The sequence below is a fragment of the Delphinapterus leucas genome, chromosome 17 (assembly GCF_059928025.1).
Source record: "Delphinapterus leucas isolate spDelLeu-1000000601 "Yukka" chromosome 17, BTC_Dleu_Yukka2, whole genome shotgun sequence".
NCBI classification, from domain to species: Eukaryota; Metazoa; Chordata; class Mammalia; order Artiodactyla; family Monodontidae; genus Delphinapterus; species Delphinapterus leucas.
The window spans coordinates 78,485,853-78,508,375 of record NC_143145.1 but is presented as its reverse complement, the minus strand read 5'-3'; the positions used below and the strand labels follow the sequence as shown (position 1 = coordinate 78,508,375).

Sequence of the window (22,523 nt, the reverse complement as noted above, 5' to 3'; positions counted from 1 at the left end):
TAATTTCTTTTATTTCTCCCCTTCTCTTGCCTCATGAGTGTCTCCTCTCTTCTCTCCCTGCTTCTCATTTCCCACAGTCTGCCCCATCACAGAGATCTTTCAAAGTAAGGATCTGATTTGTGACTCTCTTGCTGAACTCTTCAACGAGCCCCCAGCACCTTTGGGGCGCAGTCAAGACCTCTCCTTGGCCCTATCTACTTCTCCAGTCTAATCTACTACCTCCCCACCCTGCCACTTGTGCGAGGGCTCTGGGCCACCTGGGGATGCCAAAGGACAAGGTATAGCCATTGCCCCCAAGTAGCTCACAACCCAGTGAGATGATAAGACAGGAATGAATGAATGAATGAATGAACGAATGATTTATTTATTTATTTATTTAGGCCGTGCTGCGCAGCATGTGGGATCATAGTTCCCCGACCAGGGATCAAACCCACGCCCCCTGCATTTGAAGCACGGAGTCTTAATTACTGGCAGGGAAGTCCCAGGAATGAATTATAATTTAATGTAAACCAGTATTGATGGAGATGGGTGAACGAGAGGACAGCCAACCCACCCTGGGGGGTCAGTCAGAGAAGACTGAGCAGGAACCGCCCTCCATGTTCCACTCAGTATGGAACCACTTGCAATGACCCGTGCTCACTAGGCTTTGAAACAGCTGGACCTCATGGTCATCTGTCCTGCTCTCTTTGTTCTGAGGAAATCCTCAAGCCTCCCTTCTTCTAGGAAGGCTGCTCTGCTGTCCCGGCAGCAAGAATCACTCCCTTCTTTATGCTGCCACCAAGCACGAGCTCCGTGTGAACAGGGAGCTAACTGTGTCCTCCAAGGCTAAGAGAGAGTCAGCCACATAGTAGGCATTCAATCAATGTTTGCTAAAACTTAGCTAACCATGCTGTCTTTGGGAGCCAGCAGTGGCCTGACTGTAGCCCTAGTGGCTTTCTTTTCACCTGGTATCTTCACCTTTCCAGTCTGGACAGTTGCCTGCAAAGGCAGTAGCAACCGGGTCCATTACCAGTGGAATATGGAGGCTGAACTTCCATATCCAGCCGGATTCTTTCCCCCATGAAAACATCACCCCGGAAGGTTATGCTGTCCTTCCAGTGATGCAGGAAATGCTTTTCAGATTTCTCTTTTTGGTGCTTTCTTCAGCATTTATAGCCCTCTGAATAACTATAGTTTTATTTTTCTCTATCTTTTGTTTCTTTTTCTTAATTTTATGGATTAAAAATACTTTACTCAGAATTTATTACAAGTCAAATTTTTAAAACTTTGTGAATAGCTATCATGTATACTATTTAAATTCTATATATTTTCAATGACAGTCCATCTTCATCATTTAAAGGCAAAATATACTGTCTGGAGCTTGCCAAAATCATTTGGACACAAATTTGGTAAACGATAAAGTAGAATAATATAGTTTTTAGTGGAAAAAAAGAAATTGGGCACTAAAGAGAGTTATTTTCTATGACTTGCAAATTGGTTCTGAACACAGTTTCAAAAGATGAGTTCCAAAAATGCATCAAGTAAGTCCTCAACACTGGAATTAGTGTAATTGATTTGTGTAAACTGATTTTAATGATTTGGAAGAGCAGATAGGGAAAAGGAGATAGTTTTAAACTGAGGGTGTTCTAAAGTTTGGGTATTAGAGGTTGATACATTATGACTATGTTTCCAAACAGAGACAAATATTTATTTGTCTAAGCAGTAATGCAGCCAAATTACAGGTCAGTTAGCGTTAGTCTGAGTTCTTGGAGGAGACTGTTTTCATTCATTTCATGGGGCCTATAAAACCTTTTTTGTAACAGGCCAAGTTGTCTCTGGAATTTTTCTCAACAGCTTTCTGGGGGCACCCACTTCTAGGCCCACCTCCAGGCCCCTTGTACCTTTCCACTGCCCTCTGGCTACAATGAACTCAAGCCTGTCCTATTCCCCAAGGGCTCAGACTCCAAAGTTACCATTTTCTCTCAGCACTGAATCAAAACTACCAACCGATTAGGCTGTACACTCCAAGAGGGCAGAAACATGGTTCTGTTTTGTTCATCACTGTATCTCCAGCACCTAGAACAAGGCCTGGAACTTCTTAGACACTCAATGTTGAATGAATGAATAACTCTCTAAATTTGTTAGTCCCAGCTATGTGTTGGGAGGAAAGCAACCCATTGAACTAATTTACACTCATCTGTGAATGACCAGGAGTCCCTTATCTCTCCCTAAGGAATTTGCATACTCAAAGGGAAAGCTTGTGAATTCAAATTATTCTCAATGGGAAAACTTCAATAGTGAAGCAAATGGAGAGAAAACATTGGAGGCTAAAGGGTAGGGAGGGGGGAGGGGCAGGGGGAGGGGAGTTATGACTCCAGCAGGCCAGAGCCGCCTAGGAGTTTGCCCCTGAGGCCTTCCGCTTTCCAAGGCCCCTCTAGCTCTGCACCGTTACCACTTCTGAAAGCTTAGAGACTCCTCCATCCTGTCGGACCCGTGATGGGACGAGGAGGGAGATTAAACCAGGGAGGGGCTGCAGGGCTGTTGGTTTCCACCTTGAGCTTTGGCTGTACTATTTTACCATTTCTCATATGTTTCAAAGGGAGGTGTCCTCACTTTCTAGTTAAACAGACAAGGGCACAGGGGGACCTCCTCAGACTCAATACTATTTGTTAATTAAAGGTTAACTAATATATTTTCACTTTATGCAGATGTCATTTATTTTTTTAAGCTCGTAAATTGACTTGAAATATATGCACATCTTACAATGAGCGGGGTATATTGTAAAGGATAGAGATAATCCCTTTTATGCCACTTTTATGGGCTCTAATATGATCTGTTGCTAGTGATTTCTTTGCAGACATGTGTCCTGTCTTTAACCCCTATGCAGCCAGCACACCCCAAAGCATCCCCAACATGCTTTCACTGAGAGACATAAACTTAATGGAAATGTAAACCTAACCTCGGAATTCTGATTCTTGGTTTATGAAACGGACTATAAAAAAGGTAGAAGTTGATTTTAGTGTTTCCTGTTTTCTTAACGTCAGAATTTTCTGTAGTGTCAACCTTCTTTCTGCTGTTTATTTGTAAATCCCTTGAATGAAACATTTACCTCTTTCAAAAGACCATTCAAATGTATGATGAAAGAAAGCCCAAACCACGGCATTTCAATCAATGACAGTAAAATGTAACAAATATTTAGAAAATCATTGCTCATATTAGGAAATAAATGTTTTAGTGATTAAGTCTAGGATAATCAAACTTAGGTATTGAAGAGTTGTAGTAGTAATATAACAAAATAGTTTTGATTAATCTTTGGTTCAAGTAGAAGTATCGTGATAGTCTTAGCACTACAGGCGCTGAATGAGGAGAAATTATATTTTGCATAGTTTTGCAATTTTCTGAGTTTATTTTGGAGTCCAATAAGAGCAATTCGCTTTCCTCTGTATCTATTATAGGTCTATGGTTGATCTACGTTCCTTCCTTGATTTAAAAATAAACGTAATCTTTTACCTAATAAAATCACCTTAAAGTGTACAACAGTTGACGGTTTAAAAGAATTATAACTGCTTGGTATCTACACATAAAAGGTGCTTGATAAATGTTTGTTAGATCCAGTCCCTAAAAGGAAAATTGGTAAAAGAGAAATTTCTCCAGGTTTCATATTAATTTTGTACCGGGAAGGGAAACAGAATAAGAGGCTTGGGTAATTGAGGCTAGGAGATCATACAAAAGTGCCATTTTGGCCAAAGAATGATTAAAACACTCTAGTCGTGACATGTTTAAAAATGGTCACACAACCTATTTCTTTGTTTCATAACCATCGCGCTCCCTCTCCCTTTTTTGGCATGGCAACAAATTCAACAAAATCAACGCCATCTAGTTAAACTTTTTGATTTAGTGGTGGGTCCGGCGGTCCTGTCAACGAGGAGGTTAAGACAAGCAACGTGGAGAGGCAGGAGAAATCTATCTGAAATGGAACGTGCCCATTCTAAATAATTTCAGGTGGGAAAATCGTTCCAAGTTGACGGATAATTGCAGAAAGGACGTCCCAACCCCTCGAGCCGGGGCCGTCCGTCCGCGCAGCCTCGGAAGCCCCTCGCCGCGGCCGGGAGGACCGCCGCCGGCCGGGCCGCCGCTTCCTGCCCGCGGGCGGCGCACCCGGACCCCGGGAAGGTGCCGCTTGGGGAAACGTGGCACCGTCTCCAGCCCGCGTCCCGGGCGCTGCCGCGCGGCGGCCGAGCGCTCCAGCGAGCCGGGTCGGGAAGGCGGCGCGGCGGCCGCGCACCGGCCCGCGGGGAGAGCCGCCCGCAGCGCCGGCGCCCGCCCGGGGACGGGAAGTGGCGCCCCGCCCGCCCTCGCGGCCCGCGGCCCGCAGCCCCGCGCCGCCCCCTTTCTCTCGGCCTCTCCCTCGGCCTCCACACCCGGGCCGAATTCTTGCATAAATTATGCCAGGCGCGCCTGACGTCAGGTGGCGGCGCGCGGGCGCGGGCGCGGCGAGGAGGGAGCCGGCGGCGGGCGCGCGCGGCCCCGCGGCCTCGGGCGCGCGCAGGCGTGCCGGGCGCGCGCAGGCGCTGGCGTGCTGGGGCCGCGGCGGCGGCGGCGGCGGCGGCGGCGGCGGCGGCGGCGGCGACGGCGGCGGCGGCGGCGGCGGCGGCGCGGGGGTTGAGCCGTGGTAGTGCGGACGCGCTCGTGCTCGGGAACTATCGGATTAAACTTGAATCGAGTGCAATTACACAAAGGAGCGCCGCTGAGGAGGCGACCCGGGGACCCGGAGACCCTGAAACTCGCCAGAGCCGCGTTCGCCCCCGGCCAACTCCGCGCCCGAGGACTCAACCCCCTGGCCGCGGCCGCCGAGCCAACTCCGGAGCCCGCTCTGCGTTTTGTTTCCTCCTCGGCACAGGGCAGCGGAGGAGCCCTCCCGCCCGCCCGACCCGGTAAGCGCGAGAGTTCGCCGGGCGCCCCCAGGAGGGGCGGCGGCGGCAGGAAATCGCTCCGGGCCGGGGCCGGGGCCGCGCGAGGAGTTGGGAGCGAGGAGTTGGGCGTGTGCGGGGCGAGGGGCTAGGGCGGGCGGGGGCCGGGGCCGGCGCTGGAGCGCAGCGCCGCCCGGGCCGTGTCGCCGGCGTCGCCGCCCGCGGGGCCCGAACCCGGGTCCGGAGCGCCGCCCGGCGACCCAACTTTTGCCTGCGTCCGCTGGGCCGGCGGCGGCGGCGGCGCGCGGTCCGGCCGAGGGTCACTTCCTCGCATGTAAATGGCTTTTTGTTGTGCTGCCGGCGTGGGGGGGGACGGGGGACAGGAGGGAGCGTGTCTGCGCGCGGGGGAGCGCGAGCGCGTTTCCTCCCGCCGGCGCCGAGCACGAGTTGCCGGCTCCATTCGAAAGAAAAAGGAAGGAGGAAAAGTTGGGCTGCAACTCCAGTGCGAGTGGGCGATGGGCGCGCGGGCGCGGGGCGGTTGAGCAGCGGAGGCGGTGGCTTGGGGACGGCGGCGACCCCCGCCTCCAGCCCCCGCCCCCCGCCCCGGACCGACCACGCCGCGCTCGCCGGGAGCGGCGGCCGCACCGGCGCGAACAAAGTGCGTCCCTCCTGGCGCGGCGGCGCCGGCCCGCGCGGGGACGGCCACCGGGCGAGGTGGGTCGGCGGCGAGGAAAGTGCGCGGGGCGCCGCGTGGGGCGGGGGCGGCGCGAACACGCGGCGCGGGGGGCGTCCCGAGCCCGGCCCGTGCCGGCCGCGGGCGCGGAGTTGCGAGCCCGGAGCCGGGGGCTCCCGGGGCTCCCCGGCGGCTCCCAAGTGCGCGAGGAGGAGAAGAAAGGGAGCGGGGTCGGGGCGAGCGCGGGGAGGCGCGGCGCGGAGGGGACCCCACCTTGCCGAGCTGGCCGGGCCAACGGCGGCGGCGGCTGCATAATAGCGACTTTAAACCCCCGGAGGCAGCTCAGCTCCCCCATTCCCGAGTCCTCCGGGGGTCAACGCCGGGGGGGGTGTCACCAGGTGGCCCCCGAGGTGGCCCGGGTGCGCTCTGCCCCCGCCGAGATCCGCCGTTCGGGGCGTGAACGGCCGAGGTGGCTGGAGGCCAGGCGGTCAGCGGGCAGAGGAAGGAGGGCGGTGGGGGACGCGTTGTTTGTTTGGTTGGCACCGGGGGTGCGGGGCGCGGGCACCCGGATGGCTGCGGTGCGGGGTGGTCGCGTCGGCGCGGGGCGAGCGCGGCCGGGGGGCGGGGGGAGGGCGGCGGATCCCGGGCGCGGGGGGGCGGGGGGTCGGGAGGCTCCGGGGAAGGAGCCGCCGGCCCCGAGCAGCCATCATTACCGAGCCGCCTTTCTCCGGATGGCTGTTCCTCGAGGAGCCCCGCGCCGTGGGAGCGCACCCCGAACTCGCAGCCGCCCGCCCGCCCGCCGGCTTTGTGAGCGCCCCCGTCGAGCGGACGCGCGGGGAGTGCTTCTGCTACCCGGCGGCCGGTTTTCCTGGAGGTCACTTTTAGGGACTGTTCACGCCTCGTTTTTAAACTAGTTTTTTTCCCCCTCTTCCAAACAGACAATGGACAAAAGAAAAGTAGCAACCCACATGGAGAGTTTCCTTTTGAATTGCTAGAATTAGATACACTATCCAGCTCTCCACTTGCTAAGTATACTTTTTAGTTTCCCATTGTATATTATCTAGCCATCGATTTAAAGAACTTATCTTGAAATATGTCCGTCCTCTGGGCTTGATTTTTGGGCTGCATTAAATATTTTAACTTATTTCTAAAGGATTATGTGAAGGCCCTGATTTTTATTTTCTGAAAATTCTCATTAAAGCCGTCTTTGCAGTGGGCAGTACCTTTCAAAGAGGTTGAGTGTGTTTTCCCCCCATTTCTCTCCCGATAAGGGGAGGGGGGAGTACTCACTAAAGGTAATAATCGAATAGAAAACAACAACAACAAACCACACAAAACTTATCCTTATTTCCTCACAGATCTAGTCTAACGATGGCCAAAAAAAAAAATCGTAGTGACTATGATCTTAGCAGCATGGGAACCTGATTTATCCCAGTTATAATTCCGTTTAGATTGTAGAAATGTGTAAGTAGTAGGTAATTTCTTATTTCAGAAATAACTTGAGCAGTGATTCTGCGAAGTTGAATCTGCCTCCCAGCCCCCAGAGTACATCTGTCGCGGAGTGTTTTTGTCTTGCTGTTGCACAACAGAAGCCCTCCAGTCTTTACCCTAAAATGGCAGCTTTCATTTGACTGGGGCCCATTCATTGACAATGATAATAAAGAGGCTGAAAGCTAGATGCTTGGGGCACGGAGCAGGACTGGGTTTGCCTTTCTAGGTGATAGTAAGTGGGAGACATTTTATGTCTTCCAGATTTGCTCACAAAAAGTTTGTTTTCCCTGAAAAATCTGTTCTGTGGAAAAAAGTTACAAGGTAAACAGAATTTGGAAGTGGAAAGATGACTTGCAGCAAATTTTAGAAACTAAGTTTTCTTGTTTTGCCAAATAGTGAAATTATGACATCCCCCCCCCCCCGCCCTTTTGGTAACCAGCTAAAGGGACATGATGGATTTTTGTGAGGCTTGTAACAGGTGAATTTCATCACCATAACACTCAAGAATTGTTTTCTAGCATTATGGATTTTATTGTTTATAGTCTGTTGATATTTTCTATTTTTTTTCCTTCCTCTGTGCAAGCCAGTAAATTGAAGCTTGACGAATTCTGTTGTAGGTTTTTCAGGATTCAAATGAGTTTCTTGATAAGAAATGAATAATTATAATAAAGGGACTGGTATGTGAATTCCAAACTCTAATTATATTGGTTTAATCAATGAAATTATTTTTACGTCAATTAAAAAAATTGCTTCCTTTTCTATGTCTTAATTTTGAAAGTCAGGATAGAGAAATGTAGGTCATTTATAGGTGACGGTGATGGTTAAAAACTCAAACATTTTTCTCTTTTGAGTAAAAAAAATAGCACTTTTGTTTTTTTTCCCCAAGTTGAGAATACCTAAGTTGAGTTTAAAATAGCAGGTCTAGTAACTTAATTTTGAAGCAGTACTTTCATAGATTCTCCTGTACTTGGTTTAGTTGTTAATCAGTTCGACTTATAGGACTATTTCCAAAACTTTTTTTCATGAGCGTCTTACTTTTATTGAGTTAAAATGAATACCATGGGGAGTACCGTTATAAAACTGTATCAAAGAAATGTGACAATTTTTTCTTCATACAGATGCAGTCAGTAATGTATTACCTATTGTATAGTTTTTAGGCAGAAAGGTCAAAAGTAAAAGAATATTTTCGTCTATGAGAAAATACAGTCAGAGTGCTTCTACGTACATGCCGTGTAACCCGTAAGAGCAATTTCAGTGCCGAGTTTAGAGTAGTTATTTCAAACCTAGCCGAAGAGCATTTTATTCCCTGTGCTTAAGAAAGTGCCACCATCGATTTGGTTACTTTTGATTCAGCAATCACTGGCAAGCTTTCGGTGTGTAAAACGACAAATAAGAGGCGGTGCTTTCCCTCACAGAGTTTACCATCTACTAGGAGAGCGCGTTCTATAGGTAACCAAGTACTCATATTTTAACTTTTAAGATCAGCTTTGCACGTGTTGTTATTGTCCATCTTTTATTATCCGTACATGGCCTTTCAGGTTTGATAGTAGTCGCCATGGCCGTCCTATAGACATCTGCTATAAATAAGGCATTGCAAGAATAAAAATGCTTAGTCAGGGCTGAGCAAAATGTGTGGCTGCAAAAAAATGACCCTTAAAATTTCAGCTTTGTAATCAAGTGATTTGCTTCCAGTATTCAGATGCTTTCTAGATGTAAACAAACCAGCACTTAGATAGATGTAGGTCACATAGCTAAATTCACTAAGGTAGATGGGGAAGGAACATCTGGGGTGATGATGGTGAGATGATGTCGGGAACATGATGGCGCTGTGTGACTCTTTAATTGTCTTGTTCATTCACACGGACACTTTTGTATATCTTTAAGAGTGTTCTTTTTATGCCCTTTTAGAAATTCAGAATTTTGTATTGTTATATCTTACCAGGTTTCTAAAGCCATTATAGCTTTATCAGTTTGGGAGATAAAATTTTCCTTTTTCTCTGGAGATCTTTATTATTCTGTCCTAGTTTTTTGTTTTTTTTTTTTAAAGAAAACTTTGACATTCAAAGATGATGGATGATGTAAAAAGATGAAAGAAATTGGGAGTAAATGATCACTTTTCTATTTCGATCACTTTTCTGTTTTTCTACAAAAAATATGAAGATGTAATAATTTATTTTAATTTGGGTATTACTCAGTTGCACTTACGGCAAAAGCCCATAGCTGATTATGGTGGTAGTTAAGAGCTGGGATGGTAATTAAAAACATTAGTACCGTTCTTTTATATTTTACTTTTATCAATATATTAAAATTCTTAAATGAAACCACACCTGTGTGATAAAAATAATAAATAGAAACAGGAAATCATAATGATATTGTCAAGTAGAAATTCATCTTACAGTCATTAGTAAATCTTTGGATATTTAGAGCATGAGGACCTTGGAGAGCTAGTTGAACTTTCTCATTTTACAGATTGAGGAGCTAAAGCCCAGAGGATTAATTAAAGGAGCCGTCTCTGGCTGGCCACCCAGTTACTGCTGGCAGAGCTGCCTTGGTCATGGTTGTCTTCCTGGTGCCTAGCTGGGTGCTCATGCAGGGGAGTGCCGGGTTGGTCTTTGTTGGATGACTGAACTGCTTCGGGAAGAGACTAGCTCTTCCTCTTATGTTCTGACTCAAAAGTACCTTTTGGCTTAAGCATCCTATAGCCTATGCTCACATAGCTCTTAAGGGTGTTCTTAAGCCAACGGCATTGTATTTGCCTCTGTGTGGTGGTTTGGAGGTTTTTTTGGGGAGGCGGGGAGGTATGATTATCCATCTAGAGAAATGAAGAGGAAATTATTCTGAGACTTGATTATTGTTTTCATTATAGAAGCACGTATTCATTACCGTAACTAGGTTCCAGTACCTTTAACTAATGTTAGGTGACTGCAAACATAATTGTTTTCTCAGGGCAATATTTTTGGAGGTTTTTGTTTTGTTTTTATTTTGAAAAGTAAAAACTATCTCTTTAAAAATAAAAATAAGGTAGAATAGTAATGAAAAGCATTACTTGGCAGTAAGAGGCCGATTGGTCCCTGAGCTTGCTTGTTTGTGGCCCTGTGGCATCAAAGACACTTTCTTCAGTGGTCCGTTTGACCTTACACACTGCTGTAGGTGCCAGGCTTGGCTCTAGTGGCTAGTGACTGGGCTGTGATCAGTTTTCCTGTTTCACCTGTTTTCTTGTTCATTGGCTCAAGTGTCTATTGGGTACCTGCTACCTCAGAGGCGCTGCGCTATGCCTGAGTTAGGAATACAGTGGTGCCAGGAGAAGACATAAAAGACCCACGCGAAAAATAGAGCCACCGCAACGTCATAGGTGCTGGGCGGCGGACTGGGAGGAAGGACAGTCACCTGTTAGGAGTGGCTTCAACGCTGTCGTCCAGGCGATGGTAGGAGAAAGGGGCAGTGCTAGCCCACCTGGAGGGAGGCAGCGTGTCTGAGGCCCACGGAGAGCAGCTAGATGACACGCAAGAGGCGGGCACAGGCCAGCTTGGGCGGGGCTTACAGGATATGGAATTTGGGATTTAAAAAAAAAGCAGCAGAGCCACTGGTGAGTGTTAAGCCGGGCTTGACATGAGCAGGCTTGTGTTTTGAAGACTGAATTGGTGGGTGGGGCAGAGGAGAGAGAATAGGCTGGGAACCTCGTCCTGCCCGCTATTGCTGTGGTCCACGGGGTGGGGAAGGACCAGTGGTTTGGGCTAGACTGGTGGTCGTGGAGATGGAGAAGTGGACAGGTTGGAGAAATATTTAGGAGGCTCAATGAATTGTACTTGAAGACAGATTTGTTCTCAGGGAGAGGAAGGTGTCAGGGAGCGTAGGTTTCTAATGTATTCGCTGCATGGCCGGCTGGCTGGGGATGCTGCTCTCCGAGGTAGGGAGCACCTGATCAGGACTTGGTCTGAGGAGGAAGTTCATGAGCTCTTGAAGCATGTGACTGAGGTGGCCGATAGCGGACCGTGAAACTGTTGCTTCAGCCTTCTTTCCATTGCTAGCGGCATTCTAAAACTTCCCAAAATAGTCTGCCAGCTTCCCCCCAAAGATGTCGGTGTATGGCGAGCCCACCAAGGATTGCTGGTGGTGTCAGTGGAAGGGGAGAGAAGAGGGAAACTTTGTTATCTACCTTGATATGTGGCACTTTCTTACTTGCTTAATAGGAGTTTGCTTGCTCATACAAGGAAGAGGACCCTCCAGTGAGCAGACTTTGCCACATTTTGTTCTTGTGTCCCTCCATGTCCTGGAGGCCGCTTTCTGTTGCTAGTTATGTATTGGGACAAGGTCCTTGGACTCCCGGAAGATAGCTGGTGGGTCCCACTGTGCTCCCCATGGAGGAAACTGGTCGCATTTTAGGAGCCGGTTGTGGCCAAACATGGGTGTGGTAGAAATGAATACATTACTTAGGTAATTGTGGAGGGAAATACTGTCCTCGGTCAGAACACTTACCTGTTCTGGGGGGGGAAGTATGTATAAACTAGCTTAATATATCTTAACAGTCACTTTGTTCAATTATTATAAAAAGTGGATGATAGAGCGTGATTGGTCGCAAGTGAGAGATGCTAATTGATAAATCCAGAAAAGCTTCCAAGTTGCTGACTTTAATATTATATGAGAAAAAGTATGAAAACCCTGAACATTTATCTTTTTTTTTTTGTTTATTTTTTTTGTTTTTTTAAGAATAAATGGTCAATTTTATTGGGCTCAGACTAAGAATCCATGGGTCTTGAGGACCTCTGTGAATTTGTCAATTTTCTTCTCTATGTTCTTTTCGGCCTGCTTCCGTAGCCTCATGAGCTGCTTCTTTTTCCGGTAGTGGATCTTGGCCTTCTCCTTTCTCTTCTCCTCCAGTCCAGTGTAGCCGTTACTGCCTGGTACTTCAGCTAACCTCATGAGCCAGGCGCCCTACGTAGGCAAACTGGGGGGGGGGCAGGTAGAGGGAGAAACGAAGCTGTAAGGAAACGAGGCCAGGGTGACTAGGGGAGGGGCATTGACATCCCGTCCTAGAGGATCCCAGTCCAGCCATACAACTTTTCAGCAAGCCTGCGCTCAAGAGACACAGCCACCCCCGGCAGGGCTGTCTGCTCCTCCTGGCATCAGCTGAGCCACTGGCTTTATCGGCACTGCCCGCAGTGGCATCTGCAGACCATCGTGAGAAAAAGCCATCATCTGCCGAACATTTATCTTGAAACAGTTTTTTTGTTTATCTTGTTTTTTGTATCTTTGTTTCTGCCAGTTTGTATAGTAACGGTGTTACCCGTTTATTTAAAATTTTTTTAAAAATTCTATTTATTTATTTTTGGCTGCGTTGGGTCTTCGTTGCTGCACGCAGGCTTTCTCTAGCTGCGGCGAGTGTGGGCTAGTCTTCGTTGTGGTGCGTGGGCTTCTCGTTGCGGTGGCTTCTCTTGTTGCGGAGCACGGGCTCTAGGCGTGCGGGCTTCAGTAGTTGTGGTTCGCGGGCTCAGTAGTTGTGGCTCGGGGGCTCTAGAGCACGGGCTCAGTAGTTGTGGCGCGTGGGCTTAGTTGCTCCACAGCCTGTGGGATCTTCCCGGACCAGGGCTCGAACCCGTGTCCCCTGCATTGGCAGGCAGATTCTTAATCACTGCGCCACCAGGGAAGCCCTACCCGTTTATTTTTGTCATAGGTCAGACATTGATCTTCGTGTGCAGGGAGAACCTTCCTGGGACTCTCTGTCTTTGGTCGGGGCTCTATTTCAAAGGTGCTCTGTTTGACATTGGTCCTCATAGGCCTTTTTGGTGTCATTGTGACTTGATCAAGTCCACCAGGGCCCTCCCTGACTTCCTCAGGGTGGGCACGATTGTGTGGCTTTGCAGATTTTTCTGGAGCTTACGTTAGCTGTAGGGGCATGCTACATCTGAAAGTTTTACTCTCACTTCTAGTGGTTTTGAGGGATTATTTGGATACGTCTAAAATTTAAGGGTAGTAATGTTCCCATGTGGTGGCATAGTAGAAAAGCTGGGCTTTTCTGTCCACACTTCCTCTTTTTGTGCCTACTGTACTCATGGGGGGGCATACATCTTGGGATATCTTGACCCCTAAGACAATTGGGTTCCATGCCTTTCACCCTAATGCCCTTCCTCTCCCACGGAGATGAGGAGAGCAGTTGTTCTTGTGGAGGTTTTATTCCATGGTGGCCGAGAGCTTGAGTTGTGGCGTCAGAAGGATCAGCTAGTGAATCAGAAAAATAGGAACAATAATACTCTCAACCAGCCAGGGTTACTAACCGCAGAAGATTGCATGAGGTATTCCACCTAAAGCACTTGGTATAGCGTATGGCATATTTATTGAGTAGTTACTAGCTAACTGGTAGTCATTGAACTTATCAAACCATGTGTCTTGGTTTTAATTTAAAAAGTCTCCGGATCCTAAATCATGACTGGCCAAGCACGAGAGGCCTGCAGTGGATCCTGGCTGCACCGTTTTCACCTTTCCTCAGAAGTCGACATCAGAATTAACATGGGTGTGTGCCTGTATCCAGGCACAGAACTAGATGTTATTCACCTAGTCCTCTCATTGGCTACGCAGAGGTGGCTCAGATACTCCAGACACTAGAAATGGCACATCTGAAGGAGCAGTTGCTTTCTGGCTACAGAGCTACTCGTCTGCTGGCTGAGCTGTGGCTGTCTTACCAGGGAACCCGTCAGTCCTGTTTTCCCCAAACCTGCAGTTCTCCGAAGTCGGTGGGAGATGTTAGCCTGGGTAAACAGTGGTGGGCATATTCCATCCGTTCTGGAGCGTTAGAACCTTCCAGTATAGACTGGAGAGGTACACGGTGTTCTCAAAATCTGTAACTCTAGGTCCTCAAGTCTCTGAATGTCAGGGCCGGTCCTTTTCCCCCAAATTCTGTGCCTTGCTTAAGGAACGGACAAGAAGCTATCTAAAATGGGTAGATTTGGGGTGGGGTCTGGGATAGGAGTAGCAAGGAGAAAGCGAAAAGGTTCCCTGCCTCTGCAAAGGTGAGGCTGTGGGGCAGCTTCCTTGGAATCCCGCTGCTCTCCAGATTGGCATGACAGTGGGAGAGATGGAACGTAGACAGCTTTTGTTTTGTTTTGTCCTATTTTATTTTCACTGAAAAGAGACTCTAAAGGGAAAATGAAATGGGGCAGAGTAGAAACAGTTGACAGACCCGAGCCTGTGGAAGTTCCCCGTATTCTTCCGTCCTTACTGGAAGGTTGAAAAATTGGAGAAGCTGCTGCTGCCTTTTTTTTTTTTTTTTTAATAAATTTATTTATTTAATTTTACTTTTGGCTGCGTTGGGTCTTCGTTGCTGCGTGGGCTTTCTCTAGTTGCAGCGAGCGGGGGCTACTCGTTATTGTGGTGCGTGGGCTTCTGTAGTTGTAGCACGCGGGCTCAGTAGTTGTGGCTTGCGGGTCCGCAGCATGTGGGATCTTCCCGGAACAGGGCTCGAACCCATTTCTTTCTTTTTTTTTTTTTGCGGTACGCGGGCCTCTCACTGTTGTGCCTCTCCCGTTGCGGAGCACAGGCTCCGGACGCGCAGGCTCAGCGGCCATGGCTCACGGGCCCAGCCGCTCCGCGGCATGTGGGATCTTCCCGGACCGGGGCACGAACCCGCGTCCCCTGCATCGGCAGGCGGACTCGCAACCACTGCGCCGCCAGGGAAGCCCTCGAACCCATTTCTTGAATAACAGTGACTCTAAGGGCTTGATCTCAGTAGCTACCATGTGCGGAGCGTAGGCTTTATTTGAGTTTGCATTTTGCTAACCTGTTTACTTACGTGAACTGTTGGTCACTGACTACCAAAGTAGGATTAATCAAATCGCTGAGGTAGGAGCAACAATTGCCATTTTGTAGGTGAGGAAATGGAGTTTTAGAGATTGTTTAATAAATTTGCCCAAGAATACGGCTATTAATGGTGGAGTTGGGACTCAAATCAGGACAGGCTTATTTAAGACCATGTAGCATTAACCTCTCTGCAGAAATTGCCTTGGAGGCTCCCATCAGAATGACCTTGGCCTTAGAAGCATCTGTCAAGACTTACACACCTGTGCTTTCAAGGCCCACCTCTGGGAGTGACATTGAATGGCCCAGAGCTGCCCATGAATGCATTAGCGTCAGGGAGGCTTCTTTTCCTCACAAGTCATACCTTATCGATTGCAAACACTTTCTACCTAAAAGACACTCACTTATTGTAAGACTTACTAGCGTTCTACCCTGTTTTTGTTTATCAGTCCAAGACGTGGCCGACATCCGAGTATTCAGCTTGCTACAGAATTGGCTGTCCTCAAAGTTTCTTCCCAGTGTTTATCCAAGATGTATTAATTCATGGAGCATCTTTTTCTCACTGCAGAGGACTTGAGTTGCTCAGGAAAGAAGACAGGATGTTCCCTAAGCTCCCAGCCGTAGCACTCGCTCTTGGTAAATACTTAACCTAGTCAACAGCCAGCCTCAAGGAAGTACTTGCACACCGCTTCTCACATGCAGGACCCCCTGCGGCTGCACGCTGCCTGGTGTCAGTAGGTCTCAGATTCAGATGTATAAAGCAGTAGGTAGGCTCATATGTTATGGGGTGGATGTGTGTTCCTTTTTCAGGGGATTTAAAAAAAAAAAACAACAAAAAAAGATAGTATCCCAAATCCTAATACTCCTTTGTGTCTTAGAACTATTCTATGGTGACATATCTAGATTCTGTATATGTTTATGGGTTTTATTCCTTCACAACTGAACAAATAGTTGTCCAGCTTAAGTACAGTAAATCTCTTGTTAAAACTTGAAGTTTTGCTATTTTTGGTGCACTTGAAATTTTAACTTTTTTCTGATTGTGTTAAGTTTCAGAGAGCTAGGTTTATCACCAGAATTGGCATTTTAAGTTTTCCATTTTCCCCTCTCATTAAAAAACAAAAAATAAAAAAAAATAAAAAAAACAAAAAATAAAAATCCAGGCTGGTGTTTGAAGCAAAGTTCAAGTTTATAGGGAACTTTGTGGCTGCTGTGGGCTGTTGAGAGCCGTTTCGTTTAGCTGCTGGGGTCGAGCAAGATAAAGAGAACCCTGTCTCATGTGCTGTCACATACTTAGTAGGGATGCAATAAAATGATGCAATCAGGTAATTTTCCACATCGTTCAGCCCATGGGTGGTGACTCGGCTGTACCTGAATTGCGGGCAGGCAGGCGGTGTCACCGTGGAGTACCTGGGAAACGTGGTGTTTGTCTTGCTGTGAACGAAAGGTGATATACTGCCCGAGGATCTGCACGGAAGCTCAGCTTTTGCTGGTGGATTGGTGACATAGGGGACCGACTGTCAGTCGCTTGTTGTAGCTCAGGCTCTTCAGAACTTGAAGAAATGCCCACATAGGGACTTCCCTGGTGGCTCAGTGGTTAAGAATCCACCTGTCAGTGCAGGGGACACAGGTTCAAGCCCTGGTCCTGGAAGATCCCACATGCCGCGGAGCAACTAAGCCTGTGCACTACAACTACCGAGTCTGCGCTCTAGAGCCCGTGAGCCACAACTACTGAGCCCATGTGCCACAACTACTGAAGCCCACGTGCCTAGAGCCGTGCTCTGCAACAAGAGAAGCCACCGCAATGAGAAGCCCGTGCATCGCAAAGAATAGTAGCCCCTGCTTGCCGCAACTAGAGAAAGCCCGCACACAGCAACGAAGACCCAATGCAGCCAAAAATAAATAAATTTTTAAAAAAAAGAAAAAGAAAAAGAAATGCCCGCATCATCAGCATGATCCTTTATGGATCACCACCACCATGGTAACAGCGTTCAGAATAGTGATATCTTCACTTGACAAACGTGAAAATGACTCGACTACCTGTACCTCTTCTAAAAAGACTGCTTGAGCCAGCTGTTGAATTTAGTAAGTGATCTGATTTGCTTTACCTCCCAGCTCCAGGCTAGAGGTAAGAAAATGGGTCTTTTTGTTCAAAGCATTACAGCATTAATTTATATCCTTATGAAATTTTCTTGTGTTTATCTCTTACTTCCAATATTCTGTTTTGTGAAAGGAACCCCAGCTTTCCCTTTTCGCACTGTCTTGAGATAGTTGCATAGAAAACGCTGGTCCTTCATTCCTGGGCAGAAAAGCTAACAGGATGTAGTGGTTTCTGGGGGAAGAGGGAGCAGCTGCCGCGAGCCTGGCCTCTGCCTCTGTCCTGTAGCTTTTCAGCAATTGTCTCCGCTCCCCGCCCTTCCACCCAGCCAGGATTCAGAGGTACAAGGTGGTTTTGCAGAAATAATGCATCGATTGGTCTTTAAGGAAGAGTAGAATGGTGAGCTGGATGATGTAGCTTTTTCATCTGTTTTCTCCAAGGGACCTGTAAAACGGGTCTGTTTACGTGACTTTGAGGATCTTATATAATTATTTTAAAAGTCCATCTGGTAAAATTAGAATAACTAATAAAGTAGATATTTATTGGGGCCTTAGAACGAACACAGTCACCTGAGGTGCTTGTTAAAAATGCATATTCTGGGATTTCCCTGGGGGTCCAGTGATTAGAACTGGGTGCTCTCACTGCCAAGGCCACAGCTTCAATCCCCGGTCGGGGAACCGAGATCCCACAAGCCTCGCAGCACGGCCAAACAAACAAATGCAGATTCCCTACGCCGGTTTTTTTCCTGAATTAAAATCTCTTTAATAAGAACCTGCTGTATAAAAAAATAAATAGAATAAAATTCAGAAGAAAAAAATCTCTGTGGGCCATCTAGAGTCTGAATTTTTATCTAGGTGCTTCTGATACATTCTAAAAGGCCATACGTTTAGACCAGTACGTTAGTTATACAGTGAACGTACCATGGAAATACAAAACAGTTCAGAAAAATGGTAACATATATTTTTACAATATGTTTTGGAATTTCGCAAGTAATGTTATTCTCTTACACGTAAATGAGTGAAATGTAGTTGCTATTTGAGATACCAGTTATATAAAAGGTAACTTTTATATAAATGAAACTTTATATATGAAACTTTATAAATGAAACTTTATTTTCATTTCTGCCACAGAATAATGAAAAACTTGTCTTATGTGTGGTTCTAGTCTACGTGGTATGAAAAGTGAGTGGATTTAGGGGACTTCCCTGGTGATCCTGTGGTTAAGACTCCAGGCTTCCAGTGCAGGGCATGCGGGTTCGATTCCTGGCCGGGGAACTAAGACTCCCGGATGCTGCATGATGCGGCCAAAAAAAAGTTAAATTAAAAAAAATAATAATAAAAAAGAAGTGTTAGTGGATTTAATAGGCAGCAGTAACTGTTTAGGGGCACCCGTTCCAAGCGGTGTTGTCTCCAAGGGCAGGTCAGACACGTAAAGCGAGAGTGGCAGGGAGTTTGGTGGGTGGACTCGGCGGCGTCCTTCTCCCCGAGAGCCGGGTGTTCTGCGGAAGGTGATGGGAAGCGGCATCCGGGCTCTTTCCTCAGGTCTCCGTCTCCCTTCCTTTCCGATTCGTTCCTCACTGACTGTGCCGGCCTCTTGCCCTGTCGTCTCCCTGGCCTGGACCGTGGCTGGGAGGTGCCGTCCGCGTCCTGGGCCTGCTCCCCGGGGTCCTCATTCCTCTGCTGCCCCCTGAATACTACAGCCTGCGTCCTGCGCCCAGAGTGCCCGTCTCTGCTTCTCTAGGGCCCAGTTCAGACTCACAGCTCCAGCTCCTGTTTCCAGGTGTTTAACTCCTAAGACTGTATTTTTATTTCCAGTATCGCCCCCAGACGTCTGTTCTTAATGTTCCCCACCTGTCTGAAACGGAAGTCTTTTCAACACCCCCCGGCCCCCCTTTTCCTGCCTGAAGCCCAGCCCCGCATCTGAGCATCTGAGTCCGAACGACGTGCTCCGTGCCGCCCCGCGTCCTGGCCTTTGCTGGCCCACTGCAGGCTCCTCTTGAGTTCAGGGGGGCACCTTCCAGTGCGCTGCACCCTTGAGACCCCCGCCCGCCCGTTAGAACACAGTCCCCGGCCTGCTGAGCCCTGGCTGTCGTTACCGTCGCCTGCCTGCGCTGGTTGGAGGAGACCCCCGCCCTCCCTCGCCGCTCCCGGCGTCCTCCTTGGGCGCCCTGCCGCCCGGACTGCGGGTCTGGAAGCACCCAGGCTCCCGCAGAGGCGTCCTGCTCCACGCCTCCGGGTGTAGCCGGGCTGACAGGTTTAAAGCAGAGGCTCTGTCTCAGGCGGGGCGGGGTTGCCCTGTGCCTGCGGCCTGGCCCCTCCCTGGCCTCCCCAGTGACAGACTCCAGCCCTGCCTGGCTGTCCCCCAGCTGGTTGAGAATGTGTGTGGGGAGAGGAGGTGAGAGTCCCTCCTCAGGCCTCAGCCCGTGTCGTGTCCCCGACGTCCAGTCGGAAGGCCTTTCTTTATTCCTGGTCGAGGTGTCCTGATTAGGTGCTTAAGATGCCCTGTGGGTCGTCGGTCCAGGGGTATGCAGGTTAGCACGGTAATGTCCGTGTAATAATCTGGTGTCGGAGGGAAAGCTGTTCAACTAGCAGCTGAAGTCCTCTTGGGGGAAGTCGCTTGCTGCGGCGAGCGTGGCCTGAGGGACTGTGCCGGAGCAGGTGCCCTTTGCACCAGGGAACCATGTGGTGGCAGTGGCATCAGGGCAGACGGCTGCCTTCCGCAGTGGCTGCTCAGGAGGGGGCCTCAGAAACGGGCCTCCAGGGTCACGTCGGAGTGACCTCTTTCGTAAGGGCTGCACCCAAGTCGGCTGTAGGAAGGACTTCATGAATGCAAAGGCGTGGCCAGTAACGAGCAGGGAAAATTCAACAGTGTTTTCAGATTTCCACCTCTAAAGGGTAAATGGTGATTTCTGGGTGAGGTTTACCGTGAAGTCTTTTTGGGCTTTGGAAACATGCATGTGTCTGGTGAAAGCTGTTCTCGTATTGACTCTTTTCGGAGATAGAGAAGAATTATGAGTGTGCAGATCTTAAGAATATTCTTGTGACTTTAACGTCTGTGAAGGGGTGCTTGAGTTCTGTGGGAGATACTAAACATGCTCACCGTGGCCGGGAACTGCAGGGTAGCACACCTGTGACGAGGTGGAACCGGACAGCGCAGCATGTAGTCAGGTGCCGAAAAGGGGTGGCGCTACGGGCAGGGACTTGGTAGTGGAGGAGGGAATCAGCAGGTGTGACCTGTGCCCTTTGATAGGTTGGAGGGACTGAGAAATGACATGAGCAGAAAACACAGAGATACTGTGAGGCCAGGGTCCCCAGACCAAGCCGCAGGGGCGGGGCCCGTGGCCCCAGGGAGAGGGGCGCCCTGCCATACACCTGCCCTCCTCCCGGCCTCCCGGGACTGCAGGGAGCCCCGTTCCTGGGCCCAGGAGGGTCAGAGGTGGCTGGGGGCAGAGGGGCAGGGGCTGGACAGACGGGGTTGGGGATAGGCCGTGGCGAAGTTGGAAGTTCAGACCCGGTGAGATCCTGACTTGCGTTAAGTGATGGAAATGGAGTTGAAAGGTTAGCCTGGCAACGCGTGGGGGATTGCGCTTGAAGAGGGACTAGAGGCAAAAAGTCAGAGGCTGTTGAAATAGCGTAGGCAGCTGCCGTGGGGCTGCACCAGGGACAGGGGAATTGAGGAGCGGGGGAGACCTGGGAAGAGGGGGAGATCCAGGGGGGGACGGGGAGCGGGGTGAGTCCCGGTCCTTCCAGGGGCCGGCTCGGAGCTGAGAATGGCTTCGCAGCCTCTTTTCAGGAGAACCAAGGTTTGATGATTCGAACTTAGATTAGATCCCCAAATAGGAAACGTTTGAGGAGGGTGAGATGTGTGAAAAGATAAAAGGTCACTTTAGAAAGCTTCCGGAATAAAGCTACATCACTCACGAAGCTGTGCAACCTGCAAGCCAAAAAATAGCGAAATAGTAAATCTTTTTTTTTTTTAAGTAAAGTTAGTGTCTTATAAAAATGATTTTGGAACTGTTTTCACATGTAGTTTGACTTTATTTTTTTAAATGTCCTTACAACATGGGCATAGAATAGCACGAACGAATTCTGCAGGATTGTTCCTATTGCTCTTTCAGAATCAAAACAGCACGATGGTAGTTTGGGAGTTTGTTAAGAGACTACGCAGTTATTACACACGGACGTTATTCCGTTCACCGTAGTTGAGCTTCCTTCTGAGTGTGTGTGCTGATGTTAGGACGAACCGTCTCGCCTTTTATGCTTCACCTGCTCTAATGTGTGCGTGTGGATCTATTAAAAAGACACATCAACAAATACAGTAGAGAAACAGCTGCCCCCCAGTAGAAAAGCAGTAGAGGATATAAGCAGGTCATGCATAGGAAGGAAATTTAATTGCCAAAAAACATGAAAATTTCCAAATTATGGAGTAATAACAAAATGCAAATTAAAGCGAGATACTTTTCCTCCTAATCACATTAGCAAAGATTTAAAAAACAGTTTTGATACTGACGGAACATGGTGAGACTTGCAGGATCACTGCCGTCTGAGGTTCAGACTAAGGTTCAGCAAGTACAAACATTTTGGAAAGTAATTGGAGATTATATGTGTCCAGACCTTTATGAATGGCCATTCCAGTCATATCAGTCTTCCATCCTAAGGAAGAATCTGAAATCCAATCAGCTGTTATGAATAAGAGGTCACAGCATTTTTTTCTGACAGTGAGAAACTGAGAATGGTTGAATGTGTGCTGTGTTCGTATGTTAAGAGTATGATGCAGGCGTTACACATCACGCTTTTGAACAACATAAAGCCTCAACGAGTAGAGCACAAAAGAATATATTAACTGTGGTCCCAATTTTATACAAATTAAATCACAAGCCTAGGAAAAGACTAGGGAAAATACATCAATTTTAAAAATGAGTAGTTTCAGGGATTGACAGTTTCACTTAGTTAAAAGCTCTGATTCCGGAGTTACACAGGTCTGGTTTGAATCCCTGCCCAACTACTTACTGGCTGTGTGACTTTGGACAACTGACTTAGTAGCTCTATGACCACAGGCAAGTTTTGTTTTTTTTTTTTAAATTTATTTTTGGCTGCGTTGGGTCTTCATTGCTGCGCATGGGCTTTCTCTAGTTGCGGCGAGCGGGCTTCTCATTGCGGTCTCTTGTTGCGGAGCACGGGCTCTAGGTGTGTGGGCTTCAGTAGTTGTGGCACGTGGGCTCAGTAGTTGTGGCTTGCGGGCTCCAGAGCGCAGGCTCAGCAGTTGTGGCGCACGGGCTTAGCTGCTCTGCGGCATGTGGGATCTTCCTGGAACAGGGATTGAACCTGTGTCCCCTGCATTGGCAGGCGGATTCACAGCCAATGCGCCACCAGGGAACTCCCACAGGCAAATTTTTAAACTTATCTGAGACTCAAGTTTCTTCAGCTGTGTGGCGGGGGGATGGTAACAGTGCTTAGCTCCTAGGCCTGTTGGGATTAATGCAGCGATGCTTCTGAAATACCTCACACGGTGCTTGCTGCATTGTTAGCCCTCCATAAATGTTAGTTATTTGGATTGTGGGTTATTTTTATTTTAATCTTTATATCCT

At 48.5% G+C, this 22,523-nt stretch overlaps 1 protein-coding gene and 1 non-coding gene across 12 annotated transcripts in view; one reads left to right on the top strand and one right to left on the bottom strand.

Moving 5' to 3' along the window:
- Positions 1 to 4,604: 4,604 nt before the first annotated feature.
- CHD7 (chromodomain helicase DNA binding protein 7) overlaps positions 4,605 to 22,523 on the top strand; it is a 178,729-nt gene continuing 160,810 nt past the window's right edge. For 8 of the 11 annotated variants that reach the window (XR_016388556.1, XM_089899122.1, XM_089899121.1 and 5 more), the window contains exon 1: positions 4,606 to 4,913. The gene's annotated coding sequence lies outside the window, so the exon portion shown is untranslated. Of the gene's footprint in view, positions 4,914 to 5,200; positions 5,224 to 5,302; positions 5,604 to 22,523 lie in introns of those variants that run through there. The other 3 variants (XM_089899123.1, XM_089899116.1, XM_089899115.1) reach the window with 3 other exon arrangements.
- On the bottom strand, positions 12,168 to 12,254 carry LOC115803736 (small nucleolar RNA SNORD35). Its single transcript, XR_004024514.1, has one exon. It is a non-coding gene; the product is annotated as a small nucleolar RNA SNORD35 (small nucleolar RNA).